This window comes from Mastomys coucha, unplaced genomic scaffold (genome assembly GCF_008632895.1).
Source record: "Mastomys coucha isolate ucsf_1 unplaced genomic scaffold, UCSF_Mcou_1 pScaffold13, whole genome shotgun sequence".
In the NCBI taxonomy this organism is placed as follows: Eukaryota; Metazoa; Chordata; class Mammalia; order Rodentia; family Muridae; genus Mastomys; species Mastomys coucha.
Genome location: NW_022196895.1, coordinates 30458325 through 30474611, shown reverse-complemented (window position 1 = coordinate 30474611; position 16287 = coordinate 30458325). Strand labels below are relative to the sequence as shown.

Genomic DNA, 16287 nt, shown 5'->3' with positions numbered 1-16287 from the left:
AGGGGAAGGAAGAGGAGGGGGAGGAGGGATTTTTAGCTAATAATAGGTTCATTTGCAGTTGGAAGACTCACCTGAAATCTGGGTCATCTGAGGTGATCTAAGCCATGCCTTCTCATGGCAGCCTATATAAAAGAGGAGAAAAGAAAATCCTTTCCTTCACACTGTGGCCTTAGATCCTATTTTTTTCCTGGGTTCTGGTGTGTACTGAAGGCCAGCTGAGACATCCTGCCTGTGGACTGGACAACTACTGGGATTCTTGGACTTTCTCTCAGAGGACAGCCGTCGTTGAACTAGTAGGACCACAGTCTGTAAGCCATTTTAATAACTCCCCCCCCCCCACACACACACAACTAGTTCTGTCCCTCTAGGAACCCTGACTGATTTAGCCATTAAAATTCTTTTTTTTTTTTTTTTTAAGATTTATTTATTACATGTAAGAACACTGTAGCTGTTTTCAGACACTCCAGAAGAGGGCATCAGACCTCATTACGGATGGTTGTGAGCCACCATGTGGTTGCTGGGATTTGAACTCAGAACCTTCGGAAGAGCAGTCAGTGCTCTTAATCACTGAGCCATCTCACCAGCCCTCCATTAAAATTCTTAACCTACAATTTTATCCTGAGTCAAATTATGAATAAGACGTGACAGTACAGCAAAGAGGTTTTAGACAGAGTGTTGATACTTGTCTCTTACACATTTTGAGAAAGGATCTCATTTAGCTAGCCCACTGGTTCTCAGCCTTCTTGATGATGCTGCAGCACTTTAAAACAATTCCTCGTGTAGTGGTGACCCACAACCTTCAAATGATTTTTGTTGCAGCTCCATAACTGTAACCTTGCTAAGGTTATGAGTTGTAAATATTTTTGGAGGTGGAGGTTTGCCAAGGGGGCTTGACCTACAGGTTGAGAACCACTCTTCTAGACTGACCTCCAGCTCACTACATAGCTGACACTATGTAAACCAGGTTGGCCGGGAACTCAGAGAACCACCTGCCTCTGCCTCCTGAGTGCTGGGATTAAAGGCGTGAATCACCCACCACACTGGGCCTGGCCTTGAGGCCTTGAGACTCAGGCCTCCACCTGGATCCCAGGTACTGGGAATTTGGGTGTGCTCCAGCACACCTGGCTTCGTGCAGTTTCTCAAGAAGCAGTTTAGCTAGGGGGAGAAGTCTGCAGGTGTGTCTGAGAGCCATCTGTCTCACAGCTGGAACCAGAGGCTGCAGATCATGCCTGCAGGGAAGTATTTCTTGCTTGAACCATAAAGTATTTGTAGCCCTGTGACTAGTCGGTAAGGCTACGGAGGCAGATGAAGAAGGATGATTATGAACATCCGGATCCTGGTGATCTGGGAGGACAGAGGGAGAGGGCTCAGTGCTTAAGGATGTGCACTGTTCTTCTAGGGACCTAGCCTTGGTTCCCAGCATGAACGGAGTGGTTCACAACTTTCTGTAATTCCAGCTCCACAGGATCTGACCCTTTGGGGGCTCATCTAGCCTCTGCATCTAAGAACACAACCACGCATACCTAGTTCTTTTGTTTTGCTCTGTTTTTGTTTCTGTTTGGTTTTATTTTCCAACACAGGGTTTCTCCGTGTAGCCCTGGCTGTCCTGGAACTCACTGTAGACCAGGCTGGCCACAAACTCAGAGATCCACTGCCTCCGACATTTGAGTGCTGAGATTAAAGATGTATGCCACTACCACCCGGCCACATATCTGAATCTTAAAAAAAAATAATAAAGTTAAATTAAAAAGAGGTAGGGACTGTGACCAGAGAAGCATCTTAGGGGGGGAGGCGCTGTTTATTTTGTGATCTGATTTTGTTTTAAAATGCAGATATTTGCTTTATAATTCCATGTAACTAACTCCCCCTCTGGCCCTCCCTCACCTCCCCTTCCTCTCTCTCTACACAAACATATTGTCATTTTCTGTGTCCTTTTTATTTTTTATTTGTGTGTGTGTGTGTGTGTGTGTGTGTGTGTGTGTGTGTATTACAGATGATTATGAGCCACTCTGTGTGAATGCTGAGAACATAACGTGGCTCCTCTGCAGGAGCAGCAAGTGCTCTTATCCATGAGTGTCATGTCTCCAGCCCTTCTATTATTGTATTTTAAAATAATTTACCTAAAGACAGCAAGGTGGTCTACAGCTATACCACCCTGTAGGCGCCTGGTCTTGTCTAAAGACAGCCAGGTGTGCTGGTGACACCTGTATCCCCAACACTCAGCCAACACAATTGCCATGAGTTTGAGGTGAGTATGGCCTACCTATCGAGACCCTACCTCAAAAGCAAGCACTAGAGGACAGCCTGGGACTTGGGGTGGGCAGAGGCAGGAGGATCACGTCAAACATGAAGCTGGCTAGGGCTATACAGTGTGACCCTGTCTCAAAAGCACAGCAAAACAACAGCAAAAAAGCAACCCTAGCCAAGCTGGAGAGCTGGCTCATTGGTTAAGAGGACTGAGTTTGACCATAGAACCCACATGGTGCCGCACAACTCTCTGTGAGTCCAGTTCCAGAGGAAACCAATGCCACCTTCTGGCCTCTGCCACCAGGCAGGCATGTGGTGTCCAGAGTTCACTCAGTCCATAAGCTTAAAAAATAAACTAAAGCCGGGTGGTGGTGGCACATGCCTTTAATCCCAGCACTTGGGAGGCATAGGCAGGCGGATTTCTGACTTTGAGGATAGCCTGGTCTACAGAGTGAGTTCAAGGCCAGCCAGGGCTATACAGAGAAACCCTGTCTCAAACAAAACAAAACAAAACAAAACTAAAAACCCCAAATTAGCCAATAAACAACAAAAGCCGCCCCAAAAGTGCCTTTGCCCTCTGAGCCATCTTCCCAACCCCATTGAGGTATTTTTTTTGGCCTCAAAACCCAGCAGAAAATTCCCGAGACAACATGACTTCTTTGAATAGAGAAAGCTTGGGAACTTCCAGTCTATAAAAAGTCCCTGGCACATCGAAGGTGCTCAACAAATGCTATAAACTATTAAGGAGCTTCGTGCAAGGGAGCAAGCTCCTTCCATTGTGTTTGTGGTCCTCGTGGAGGCTGTGTCTGAATAAACAACAATCGGCCATAAACACCATGAACACAGCCATAGACACATGGGACATGTCAGCCGACTGAGCGAAGGTCCCGAAGACAAAGGGTCATCCAGACACCAGAACAAGACCCTAGGTGAGCAATATTCTTACAACATCTATTGGGCACGATTCAAAGCAGAATTCATTGTCTCCAGAGGATTTTAGCATCTAGTTCTGTTTTATATTATTAAATCATTCTGTTGTAGGATTTTTGCTTAAAAGTGTCCCACAGAACACCAACAGGTTGGAAATGGTTGGCTGCAGTCTGGACTGAGTTGAAAACAGGCCTGGCTACATTATAGAAGGTGTTTCAAGTGGGAGTTGCAATATAGAAAAAACTAATCAGCCATTGTTTTAACCTAGTTCACCGAGTGCTGCTGCTTTGTGAACTGTTATAGAACCAATGACAAATGATGACCTTCCAATATCTTGGCATTTAAAAATTACAGAAGAAGTGGGCAGTGGTGGTGCACGCCTTTAATCCCAGTACTTGGGAGGCAGAGACAGGCGGATTTCTGTGTTCTAGGCCAGCCTGGTCTACAGAGTGAGTTCCAGGACAGCCAGGGTTATACAGAGAAACCCTGTCTCAAAAAACAAACAAACAAACAAACAAAACAACAACAAAAATTTACATAAGAGCTGGGGATGTGGCTCAGTTGTTTGAATGTAGGCTGAGCCATTTTGATGCATGGAACTTCATAAACCAGGCACCAAGGTGCATTCCTGGAAGCCCGGCACTGGGCAAGTAGGGGGAGGAGGATCAAACTTTTGTGCTTGGCTATGTAGTAAGTTTGAGATCAGCCTGGGATACAATAACTGAATAAATTAACTTAGAAGAAAAGATATAATCATGTTCCTTATGGTATGGAGCCAGGCCTACCTTCCTTAGTCAGCGCAGCACATGTGTATACATGTGCTTGTACACATGTGTATACATGTGTGCTTGTACAGGTCAGTGTACACATGTGGAGGTCAAAAGAGCAGTCTGTGGGAGTGGAGTCTCTTCTTCCACCGTGAAGTTCTTGGGGATCAAACTTAGGTTTGATGGGCTTAGTGGCAAGCTCCTTTATTAGCTGAGCCATCTTGCCATCCCTTGGGTTAGTAGCTTTAACATGGCAGGAAACATTAGTCTCCTAAACTGTGTCTCCCTCCCTGCGAGGCTTTAGTCACTAAGCAAAGCTTTTGGAGTAGGCAATCCTTTGTTCCGGGGCCCATCCAATATGAGTTTCTATGAGGGAAAGACAGGTTTACTGAGGACCTGCCTCTCCGTGGAATGCAGGCCATAGCCTTGGACTTTTATCTGATTGTGGTTCCTTACGTTTTTACAAATCGGTGTGCCTTTTGGCAGGTTTCCTGAAAAAAATGGAGGATGCAGTTTATGAGGATAACTTTTAGAAAATCTGTAAGTTAAAACAAGAAACCAGGGCTGGAGAGAGATGGCTCAGGGGTTAAGAGCACTGATTGCTCTTCCAAAGCAACCACCTGTAATGGGATCTGATACCCTCTTCTAGTGTGTCTGAAAACAGCTACAGTGTACTCATATACATACATATATATATATATATACATATATATATACATATATATATATATAAAATATAAAATCTTTAAAAAAAAAAAAGAGGCTGTTTCTTCCCAATCTTTACTGATTTTAAACATTTTAGACAAAATCTCCAAGGGCTGGGTGGAATACACCTTTAATTCCAACAGCCTGGAGAGAGAGGTAGGTGGATTTCTGTGAGCTCAAGGTCAGCTGGTCAAAATAGTGGTAAGGACCCTGCCTCGAATAAGTGAGAAACTGGGCTGGGTGCAGTAACCCAGCAGAGGCAGGAGAATCTCAGAGTTTTAGGCCAGCCTTGTTTATACAGTGAGCTCCAGGATAGCCAGGGCTACTTAGAGAGACCCTGTCTCAAAAACAAACAAACTCAGAACAAACAAGCAAAGATTGGGACTGGAGAGATGGCTCAGTGGTTAGGATTACTTGTTGCTCTTGCAGAGGACCCAGGCTGTGTTCCCAGCACCCACATGGTGACTCATAACTGTCTGTAACTACAGTCCCAGGAGATCCTGTGCTTCCTCTAGCCTGTGCAGACACTGCATGTATTTGGTACATGGACATTCATGGAGGCCAAACACTCATACATACACAAATAAAATAATAAAAACAAAACCCATCAATAGACAGAGATCTGCCTGCCTCTGCCTCCCAAGAACTCGAGTCACAAGGCCTGCATTCTTTCTTAGAATGTTTTGATTTTTGTTAATTCTTTTCCCCCTCCCCCGAGGCAGAGTTTCTCTGTGTAGCCCTGGCAGTTCGCGAACTCACTCTGTAGACCAGGCTAGCCTCAAACTCAGAAATCAGCCTGCCTCTCTGCCTCCCAAGTGCTGGGATTAAAGGTTTGTGCCCCCACCGCCTAGCTGATTTTTGTTAATTCTTTTTGGTTTTTGTCCTCCTGGCAATTCCACTGCAAATTTAGAAAAAGATCTAAGAATTTGCTCACATCATCCCTTCCATCCTGTCCCATATTTAGCAATCTGTTACAGATGGTTATCAAATAATTTGGGGGGATGGGACTACAGGCCTCACAATGGCCTTTTAGGATTGTGGTGTGGGACTACAGGCCTCACAGTGGCCTTTTAGGATTGTGGTGTGCTTATTGTAAAGTGTGAGAGTAAAATCTGTTGTTCTCCCACTTACCCATTTTCCTGATTTGAAAACAAGAGGCGGTATGGGAATAAACATAGTGTTAAGGAGGGTTAAAGGTGAGCTTTGCTCATAGTATTCAGCCAACGGGGGCTAATCCTGGTGAGGTAATGGTTTCAGCCCAGTAGTCATTGGCAGCCTTTCTCACTACTTGGTGTTCTATGGGATTCTGGGAAGGGATGTTTTCAGGTTGCAACTTCTCTTGCCACCTCCTGCTGGCTCTCTTGGTGGAGTCACTGGAAGCTGGTGACCTCTCAGTAGTGCTTGTCGTTGAGTCCCTTTAGGCAGTAACCAGGGTTCTCATGTTGGAAAATCCTTGTTATTGTTGCTGTTGTTATTATTGTTGTGAGTGTATATGTGGGCACGTGTAAACATGGATGGAAGTAAAACAAGGTCACTGCTAACATCTGTCCTGACTCTCACTTTAAGCTTTACAGAATGACATGCTGGGAGTTGAAGAGAATGAGGGTTTATTCCTGGGAAAATAGTTCTTTTTTTCTGTGGCTTGGTTTGACTTCTTTGAGGTAGGAGAATCATCCTGAGTTCAAAGAGGCCTTCTGATGTGAATTCTTTCAGAGAGATGCTAGGGTCCAGGATGCCCAACATGCAGCCACCTGAAGTCAATGGCTTCTGAGTTCCCTGTCTCATGCCCAAGAATAATAAGGAAAATGAATACATGGAGTGGGCAAAGAGAATATAGACCTACAAAGGAAAAGTGAGAACTCCTGAGAGGGAGGAAGTCCACCATTGCCTTCCTGATGGGCTTCTAGGATCTCCTGGTGGGAACTGGATGGAGACTGTCTTAGTTAGGTTTTACTGCTGTAAACCATGACCAAGGCAACTCTTATAAAAAAAACAACATTTAAGTGGGGCTGGCTTACAGGTTCAGAGGTTCAGTCCACTATCATCAAGGGGGAACATGGCAGCATCTAGGCAAGCATGGTGTAGGAGGAGCTGAGAGTTCTACATCTTCATGGAAGGCCACTAGAAGGCCGTTAGGAGAAGCCTAGCTTCCAGGCAGCTAGGACAAGAGTCTTAAAGCTCACACCCACAGTGACACACCTACTCCAACAGGGCCACACTTTCTAACAGTGCCACATCCTGGGCCAAGAATATACAAAGCATCACATTCCACTCCTGTTCCCCATAGGCTGTTCAAACACATGAGCCTATGGGGGCCATACCTAAACATAGCATAATGCAAAATGCATTTAGTCCAATTCCCAAAGTCCCCATAGTCTATAACAGTTTCAACAATGTTAAAAGTCCAAAGTTCAAAGTCTCTTCTGAGATTCATTCAACTACTTAACTGTAATCCCTAAAACAAGACAGGAAACCAGCTGGGCAGACTCCAAACTCTGATCACCATGTCCGATGTCAAAGCAGTCTTCAGAACTCCAAATCCTTTTTCATCTTTGTTGACTGCAACAAAGTTCTTTCTCCTGGGCTGGTTCCACTCCCTGTTAGCAGCTCTCCCACCAGCAGATAGCCCACCCCTCCGGCATCTTCAACATCTTAAGGTCTCCAAGGCAACAATGTTACAGCTTCTTGTTCCAATACCTGGGATCCACTCTTAAGGTCTCCAAGGCAACAATGTTACAGCTTCTTGTTCCAATACCTGGGATCCACACTTGATCTTTTGGGCTCCTCTACAGGGCTTGGGTCACATCTCCAGCTCTGCCCTTTGCAGAACTCTAAGCTCTGGTTGACTCCAATCCACATCTGCTGCTGTTCTTGGTGATCATCCCATGGTACTGGCATCTTCAATACACTAGGGTCTTCCACTACAACTAGACTTCACCAGTAGCCTCTCATAAGCTCTCTTCATGGTGATAAGCCTCAACTTCTTTGTGCTCTCAGAAAACATTTCCCAGATTTCACCTCATTGATGCTGGTCTCCTCTTAACCACCACTAATTTCTAGCTCCAGCTAACCAGCATCAATTGTCCCAGTAGTTCCTTCTATTCTTGACTACAAAGCTAGAGCCAAATGGCCAAAACTGCTGGGTCCTGCGGCTTGCTGGGGTTGGAACATGGCCCCTTTTGTTTTATTACATTATCACCAGCTTTATATTTTCTAACTCCTTCTCTGCCTATGCTTGGTTGTCCTGGAACTTGCACTGTAGATTGACCTTGACCTCTGAGATCTGCACAGCTCTGTCTCCTGGGATTAAACATGTATACCATCATGCCTAGATTTAAGCTTTTCTTCACCAAGAACTTGCTCTGTCCTAGGCTGGCCTTGAACTCAGAGATCTGCTTGGCTTTGTCTCCTGGGATTAAAGGTGGTGTACCCCAATGCTTGGACCTAAATATAGCTGGGTTGGATCTTGCCCCAAAGTCCCATTCCCTAAATCTGTTAAATCCTAGAAAATAGGATTCAGCTCCATTCTACTTCCTGGTGCCCCTTTAATACTTGAACCATATATTTTGTATTTTTTTTCTTTCTCAGCTTGCTCCTTTTCATTAAAATGCTCTTCATAAGAGTGAACTTTAGTAACCACACAACAGTTTATAGCAGGCTGTTTTTAGATTTCTTTTTTCAAAGCAATTAATCTAAATCTCTTCACCTTAGCCTCAGGCAGACTCTTTGGACAATGGCAAAAAAGCAGCCACATTCTTCACCAACACAAACCACACAAACAGTCTCTACACCACATGCTGAAATTCTTCTCCACTGAGACCTCTTGGGCCAGGTCTGCACAGTTCAAATCACTCTCAACTACAAAGTCTTTCATATTCCTACTAGAATAGCCCATTAAATCCCATTTAAAGCATTCCACTGCTTTCTAAATCCAAAGTCCCAAAATCCACATTCTTCTAAACAAAAGCACAGTCAGACCTATCACAGCAATACCTTCGTCCCTGGCACCAACTTCTGTCTTAGGGTTTTACTGCTGTGAACAGACATCATGATCAAGGCAAGTCTTATAAGGACAACATTTAATTGGGGCTGGCTTGCAGTTCAGAGGCTCAGTTCCTTATCATCAAGGCAGAAGCATGGCACCATCCAGGCAGGCATGATGCAGGAAGAACTGAGAGTTCTACATCTTCATGGAAGGCTGCTAGGAGAAGGCCATCTTTGTTGAGATTGCTTATTTTTGATTGTATCTCAGGCTGAGGCAGTAAAGAGCCCATATACCTTAGGTATGCTTTCTCACCCCATTGGGGGAATTACTCCCTCATTCAAGGGAGGGTCCTATGTGCCTTGTAACTATATCATGATCTCCCATGGGTCCTGCTCTTATTGCCTTGGGAACTTACCCTGAGTATCTATCTACCATCTCTTTCTCTCTATATATTTATTTTTGTATGTATGATGGGGGCATACATGTGTGTGCAGGTGCATGTGCACAGATATGTGAGAAGACTAGAGGTTTATGTTGGGTGTCTTCCTTGATTGCTCTCCACCTTATATAATGACACAGGACACAGACATGTACCCAAAGCTTATTGATTGGCTTATCTAGCTAACTCACTCTGGAGAGACCCTGTCTCTGCCTCCTGTGTGCTGGAATTACAGGAGTGGCACTGTGTCTCTTTGGCACTGATGTAGCTGTTAGGGACATGACTGGTCTTCCCATTTAGGCTAAGCCATCTCCTCTCCTCACCACTCCCATCCTAGGTTTCAAAATGTTGGTCTCTGCTAAGTTTGGTGGCATGTATATGTAAACCGAGCTCAGGAGGTTGAGGAGGAGGAATAGGATGTAGAGTTCCAGGCCAGCCAGTGCTACACAGCCAAGGCAAAACACAGTGCTACATAGCCACGTCCAAATAACAACATGGTACAATTACACAGACTATGTACACAGACACACACCCACATCTCAACAACATGGTACTACATGTCCATGTGTAAACAACAACAAGATAGTAATATATAGCCATGTTTGAACAACAACATAGCATCCTGAAATTAATGTGTGTATACCACACACACCATACATATATATATCACACAGACACACACATACAGATATTCACCTACTGCACACATACCACATACACATACCACACACATATTCACCCATACACATAGCACATACCACATATATACACACATCACTCACATACATATTCACCCCCTACACACACACCCATCACATACCATGCACATACAGACTACACACATATTTACCCCCTATATGCACGCCACACACACACACCAGACACACCAGACACATACATATTCACCCCTATACACACACTGTCACACACACACACACACACACACACACACACACAGACTGACTCTGCCATCCTGGTCTCTTTCCAACTTACCCTACCCCACCAACTGACAGAGATCTCACCCTTTTCAGATTAGATTATCACAGAAAAACAAAAGACGAGGAAGGAAAGGAATGAAAGAAAGTCATGAGGCTCCAGGAGCATTTTCCCAGGGGCTCCAGGCTGAATCCACAGTCATAGACCCGCTTGCTGGGAGAAGCAGGTAACATGCTCGTGAAGTGTTGGAAGCTGGAACATGGTCAGTGAAGGTTGTCAGGTACATGGCTTGCCAATGTCCAGTCCAGGGCCTGGCTCACTTTTATTTTAAAATTATTGGAGGTCTTTTACCAAGTAGAAGTGGAAAGAGTAGCTATCATGGTTTGATTATGCTTGGCCCAGGGAGTGGCACTGTTTGGAGGTGTGGCCTTGTTAGAGTAGGTGTGTCACTGTGGGTGTGAGCTTTAAGACCCTTGTCCTAGCTGCCTGGAAGCTAGGCTTCTCTTAGAGGCCTTCCATAAAGATGCAGAATTCTCAGCTCCTTCTGCAACATGCCTGCCTGGATGCTGCCATGTTCCTGCCTTGATGATAATGGACTGAACTTCTGAACCTGTAAGCCAGCCCCAATTAAATGTTGTCTTTATAAGACTCGCCTTAGTCATGGTGTCTGCTCACAGCAGTAAAACCCTAACTAAGACAGAAGCTTAATATATTTTCATTTGCTCATCCATTAATAGTTTCAAGCTATTTTCAATTTATTACACAAGTATCTCTCTAATGTTTCTGGAGGAAGAGAATTCAGTGGTTTCTCAAATGTGATTCACCCGAGCCTTCTCTCTGAAACACAATAATTAACATGAGCATAGGTCAGAGAATCATTTCTTATATTTTATAGATTACTCAGATTTTAAGGAACCATGGGGGATGGAAACAGCAAAGAAACAAAAAACCCAAATAAGAAAACAAAACGTTAATTTTTGCTTTTTTTTTTGCTCGGGAACTGTCTTGCTATGTATTTCTGGCTGGTCTGGAACTATGTAGCCCAGGCTGACCTTGAACTCACATCAATCCTGCCTCAGTATCCTGATTGTTAGGATTACAGGTGTGAGCCACTGCGCCCAGAGAAGTTAATTTTAGGAAGGTCCTTTCATTGTGAGCTATTTAATGAGAGGATTATAAAATAATGACTTTGATTACATAAAAAGAGGCTGAGACTGTCTATTTGTTATTTAGACTTGTGATTAAAAGTTCCTCTAGAGGCAGCTACACATACCTTTATTCCCAGCACCCAGGAGGCAGAGGGAGGTGGATCTCTGAGTTTGAAGCAGACCTGATCTACAGAGTGAGTTCCAGGACAGACAAGGCTATACACAGAAAACCTGACTCCAAAAACAAGACATGTCTCCAAAGCTCAGGATGGCGTTGTATTGTAATTGCAGCGTCTCTAGAGGTTGAAGTAGGAGGATGGGAAGTTCAAGGCCAACTTAGACAAACATAGTGAGATCCTGTCTCAGATATAAAAATAAAAGGGGACCTAGGATAAAAGAGTAGAAAGCCTCAGAAAGCCCAGAAAGCCTCAACTCCCTGAAAAAAAATCAAAATTGTCTAGGACTCCATTGTTTTTGTTTGTTTGTTTGTTTTTGGTTTTTTTGTTTTTCAAGACAGGGTTTCTCTGTGTAGCCCTGGCTCTCCTGGAACTCACTCTGTAGACCAGGCTAGAGATCTGTCTGCCTCTGCCTCCCAAGTGTGCTACCACCGCCCGGCTTGGACTCCGTTTTAAAAACTCATAACACATTTGTGGGAAGAGTAGACGTCTAAGGCTTATTTGTCAAGCTCTGGGTTCCTGTTTTACTGTGATGTGGACTGAATGGGGCCAAGGTCTCTATGTTTCTTGGTGTTCCCATTTTATTTATCTTTGACCCTTGTCCTGTGGGCTGGTTCTTTATCTCCTAAGGACAGAGATAAAAGCCGGCCAAGTCCGCCTGAACAGCCTTTTGGGCAGCATTCCTCCTTGTTCGGGGGAGAGCACCGGATGGTGAAAAGCTCTCTGTTGACTGAAATGAAGACCTTGGGCTGAGCCGGGTGAGTCCCTTCCCACTGAGGCCTCCCTGTGACTGAAAGGAAGTGTTGGGGATGGCAAAGGAAGTGGTGCTTTTAGAGTAAAATTAGCTAGGGTTTGATTAGGTTAGAGGTGGTGGTGCATGCCTGGGGTCTTATGGAAAGCTGAGGCAGGAGGATTGCCGAGTTTGAGCACAGGCTGTGCTACATTGCAAGACCCTGTTTATTTATTTATTCATTTACTTACTTATTTATTTTTTATTTAAAGCCCCTGGGCAGTGGTGGCATACACTTGGGAGGCAGAGGCAGGTGGATTTCTGAGTTCTAGGCCAGCCTGGTCTACAGAGTGAGTTCCAGGACAGCTAGGGCTACACAGAGAAACCCTGTCTTGCAAAAAAAAAAAAAAAAAAAAAAAAAAAAAAAAAAAAAAAAAAAAGCCTCATCTAATGTGGTAACTGGCTCACAGCCAAGTGCTCTATGTTTATGACCAATATGAAGAAATTGAATGCAAAAAAATAGGCAGCAGGGATGGAAGGGAAACTCAGAGGTGACACTTGTGTCCTGAGAGCCGATGTGCCCTCACCGGTTGTTACAGAAACTCAGGACAACACAGGGAGAAGTCACTGCTGTTCCTCAGCCTCATTAGATGAATATATGTCAGGTGTGGTGGCATAGGTCAACAATCTCAGCACTTGGGAGACTGAGGCAGGAGAATTGCTGTCAGTTTGATGCCAGCCTGAGCTGCACAGTAAGTGTCAGGTGACAGGGTGAGAGCCTGTCTCAAAAAAGAAAAAAGAAAAGAAATTATATACAGCATCCATTGTTGGTCAAAGTTCAAATGTCCATTTTTATTGTCTTGATTTTTTTTCTTTTTAACTTTTACTTTATTTTGAAACAGAGTCTCCTATAACTCTGGATGGCTTTAAACTTGGCTATTTAGTTAAGGATGACCTTGAATTCCTGATCCTCCTGCCTCCACCTCCTGAGTCTTGGAATTACAGGTGTGGGCCACCACACCCCACCTAAGTGTTTTGCTTTTCTACCTGGTTTTACTTGGTTGCTAGGAACATGTTCTCTACAAATATGTGTGTGAATAAACAAGCATATCCCAGTACCTTTTCATGGAAAAACTGTAAACTAATGTACTGATTGGGCATATTTCTGTGGAATAATATATGTAAAAACTAGATGGAAGCTCTGGTGGTGGCACACACCTTTAATCCCAGCACTTGAGAGGCAAAGGCAGGGGGATCTCTGTGAGTTTGAGTACAGTCTGGTTCCAGATCAGCCAGGGCTATGTGCATACATGCATGCAGACAGACAGACAGACAGACAGACATACACACACATATAGACACACAGACAGACACATACATACATACACAGATAGACACATACATACACACACAGATAGACACACACACATATAGACAGACAGACACACACACACACATACATACATACATACACACACACACACACACACACTCACACACACTTTGTTCTGTTGCAGATAACAACCCCCCCTCCACAAAGTATGTGGAATATTAGGGGACACTTTTTTTTAATTTGAAATAGGCATGATACAGGCATGTAAAAGGATACACTTTACAAGGTTTACTTTTGTAGGAAAGGGAGTAAAATTTAGAGATGGAAAAAACACTTTTTTGGTTTGTAAAAATATTTAACTTTGTGTATATGTGTAGGTGTATGTATGTGTATCACATGTGTATAGGAGCCCATGAAAGTTACAGGTGGCTGTAAGCAGTCTTGTGAATGCTGGGCTGAGCCTGGGTTCTCTGTATGAACAGTCAGTAAACACTCTTAACTGCTGAGCTGTCTCTTCAGCTGTCTTGTTTTTTTTTTGAGACAGGGCTTCATTCTGTAAGTCAGGCTGACCTGATGCTCTCTATATAGCATGTAGCTTAGACTGACCTCAAACTCATGCCAATTCTCCTGCCTCAGTCCTCCAAATGCTAATGTTGTAGATATGAATTGTAATACAGGGCATTCTTATGTAGCGCAGGCTAGTCTGGAAATGACTATGTAGACCAGGCAGGCCTCAAACTGGCAGTGATCCTCCTATTTCTGAGTGTTGAAAGTATAGTTGTATGCCAATATTTTCTACCATGAGAATATTTTTTCATATGTTGTTACTGTATGTGTGTATGTGTGCATATTCATGCACGCAACTGTACCCATGGGCAAGCTGAGTATTGTGAACCTAGGGCCTTACATATGCTAGGCAAGCATTCTATCTCTGAGCTACACCCCATCCTTCATTGCCCATTTTTTATTGTTCTAAATTCTCAATGACTATAATATGGTCATTGTTTGTGCCTAAACCCAGGAATATGTATTACTTAAAGCCATTTCATTCATTCATTCATTCATTCATTCACCTATTTGTGTAAGTATGGGAGACTATGCCACTGTGTTTGTGTAGAGAACAGAGAACCACTTTTCTCCTACCATGTGGGTCCTGGGATAGGTTGTCAGGCATGGTGACAAGTATTTATTTTACCTGCTGGGTATTTTTTTCCCATATATTCCTTTCCAACTTGTTAAAGTGATGAAGCTGGGTGTGGTGTCACTAGGAGCCAGAGATAGACCAGATCAAGGCCAGTCTGGTCTACAGAGTGAGTTCCATGACAACCTGGATTACACAGAGAAATCTTGTCTTAAAAAAAAAAAAAGTCAGAGAAGAGGAGGAGGTGGGAGAGGAGGAGGAGGAAGAAGAGGAGGAAGAGGAGAAAAAACAGTAATGGCATGCCCCAAACTGTTCTCTAAGACTCCCTTTAGGTTCTTGCCATATCTAGCTTCCAGTTGGGTGAAGTTTGGTGATTCATTCAAGAAGCATGGGAAGAATGGGAATTTAAGAAGGAAAACATTAACAGAAAGGAACCAGATTAGAAAATAACTAGAAGGAGGAAGAAGAAGAGAGGGAGGAAGCGGCACACAGTGCATTGGTCTCCTGGCTCTGGGAAGGTAGAGACAGAGAGGGTCAGAGTTCAAAGCTGTCCAGGGCTGGCTTGAGGTAAATAGAAAGCTGCCAATGAAACGGAAAGGAGAACTTCCATTTTATGGTTGTTGAGATTTGCCTGTCGGGGCCACGAAATTCAGGAGTGATGTTCTGAAGATGGCCGATTTGCCTCTTGGTTCCTGAGGAATCAGTGGAAAGAAGCCCTGGCCCCATCAGTTCGCATGATCAGTTCGCCACCAAAGGAAGGATTAGGCATCCTTCCTCCCCTCTTCCAATTTGGGCATTAATTTTCTAGCATTTGTTGCTTGTAATCAGCATGTTGGTCCTTCTTTAGTCTCTCCTTCTCCAGAAGATTACAGCTCCCTGGACCCTGGGGTGTCTCTCATCAGTCCCCTGGGCACATCACTGCTCTTCGGGATGATCTGATTCTGACTTTCTTCAGCAGAGTCAAGGTTATTATAAAGCTTTTGGGCAATCTTCAATAACTGGGACCTATTGAATACCCTCAAACCCTTCTTCTGAAGTTTCTTTCTAATATCTTAGAAGACCGCATAACAAAAGAAATAATTGGGTGCTTGCTGGCTTTGGGGCACTCTGGGTCTATGGGGATAAACATCCTGTAACTCTCCAGACAACTCTAGGGGCTCTTGTCCTAACTCACCTACCTTAGACAGATGGGTAGGTTTTCTAGCAACTGCTTTTATATTTTTTTGGGGGGGTTGGTTAGAGACAGGGTTTCTCTGTTTAGCCTTGGCTGTTCTGGAACTCACTCTGTAGTCCAGGCTGGCCTCAAACTCAGAAATCTGCCTGCCTCTGCCTCCCAAGTGCTGGGTATGCACCACCACCGCCCGGCTTAGCAACTGCTTTCAATCCTCCTCAAAGGGCCTGTTGAAAGTTTCCCAGCCCTGCCTCCTTACTTTGGTCAGTTCTGGGGTCCTGGTCAGTTTGGGGAGAGGAGAAAACCCCCTCTATCTGGATGTACTGTCCAGCAGTGATTCCCTGCCCGAGCTATCTGCTCCTCAGCCATGAAGAGGATGGAGGAACTGCTGGCAGTCGTCCTGAGCCGGCTAATCATAGGCCGTCTCAAGGAGATCCTGAGGTTTCTTGGAGAATGGTGCATTCTAGCCAGGTGGTGGTGGTGCACACCTTTAATCCCAGCTTGGGATTAAATCGAGGCCAGCCTGGTCTACAGAGTGAGTTCCAGGACAGCCAAGGCTACACAGAGAAACCCTGTCTC

General features: G+C 44.4%; 1 long non-coding RNA gene across 1 annotated transcript; it reads right to left on the bottom strand.

Moving 5' to 3' along the window:
• Positions 1–6233: 6233 nt before the first annotated feature.
• LOC116086972 lies at positions 6234–7290 on the bottom strand. Its single transcript, XR_004117213.1, has 2 exons — positions 7097–7290; positions 6234–6488 (listed from the first exon to the last, which is right to left on the bottom strand). It is a non-coding gene; the product is annotated as an uncharacterized LOC116086972 (long non-coding RNA).
• Between the last annotated feature and the right edge of the window lie 8997 nt (positions 7291–16287).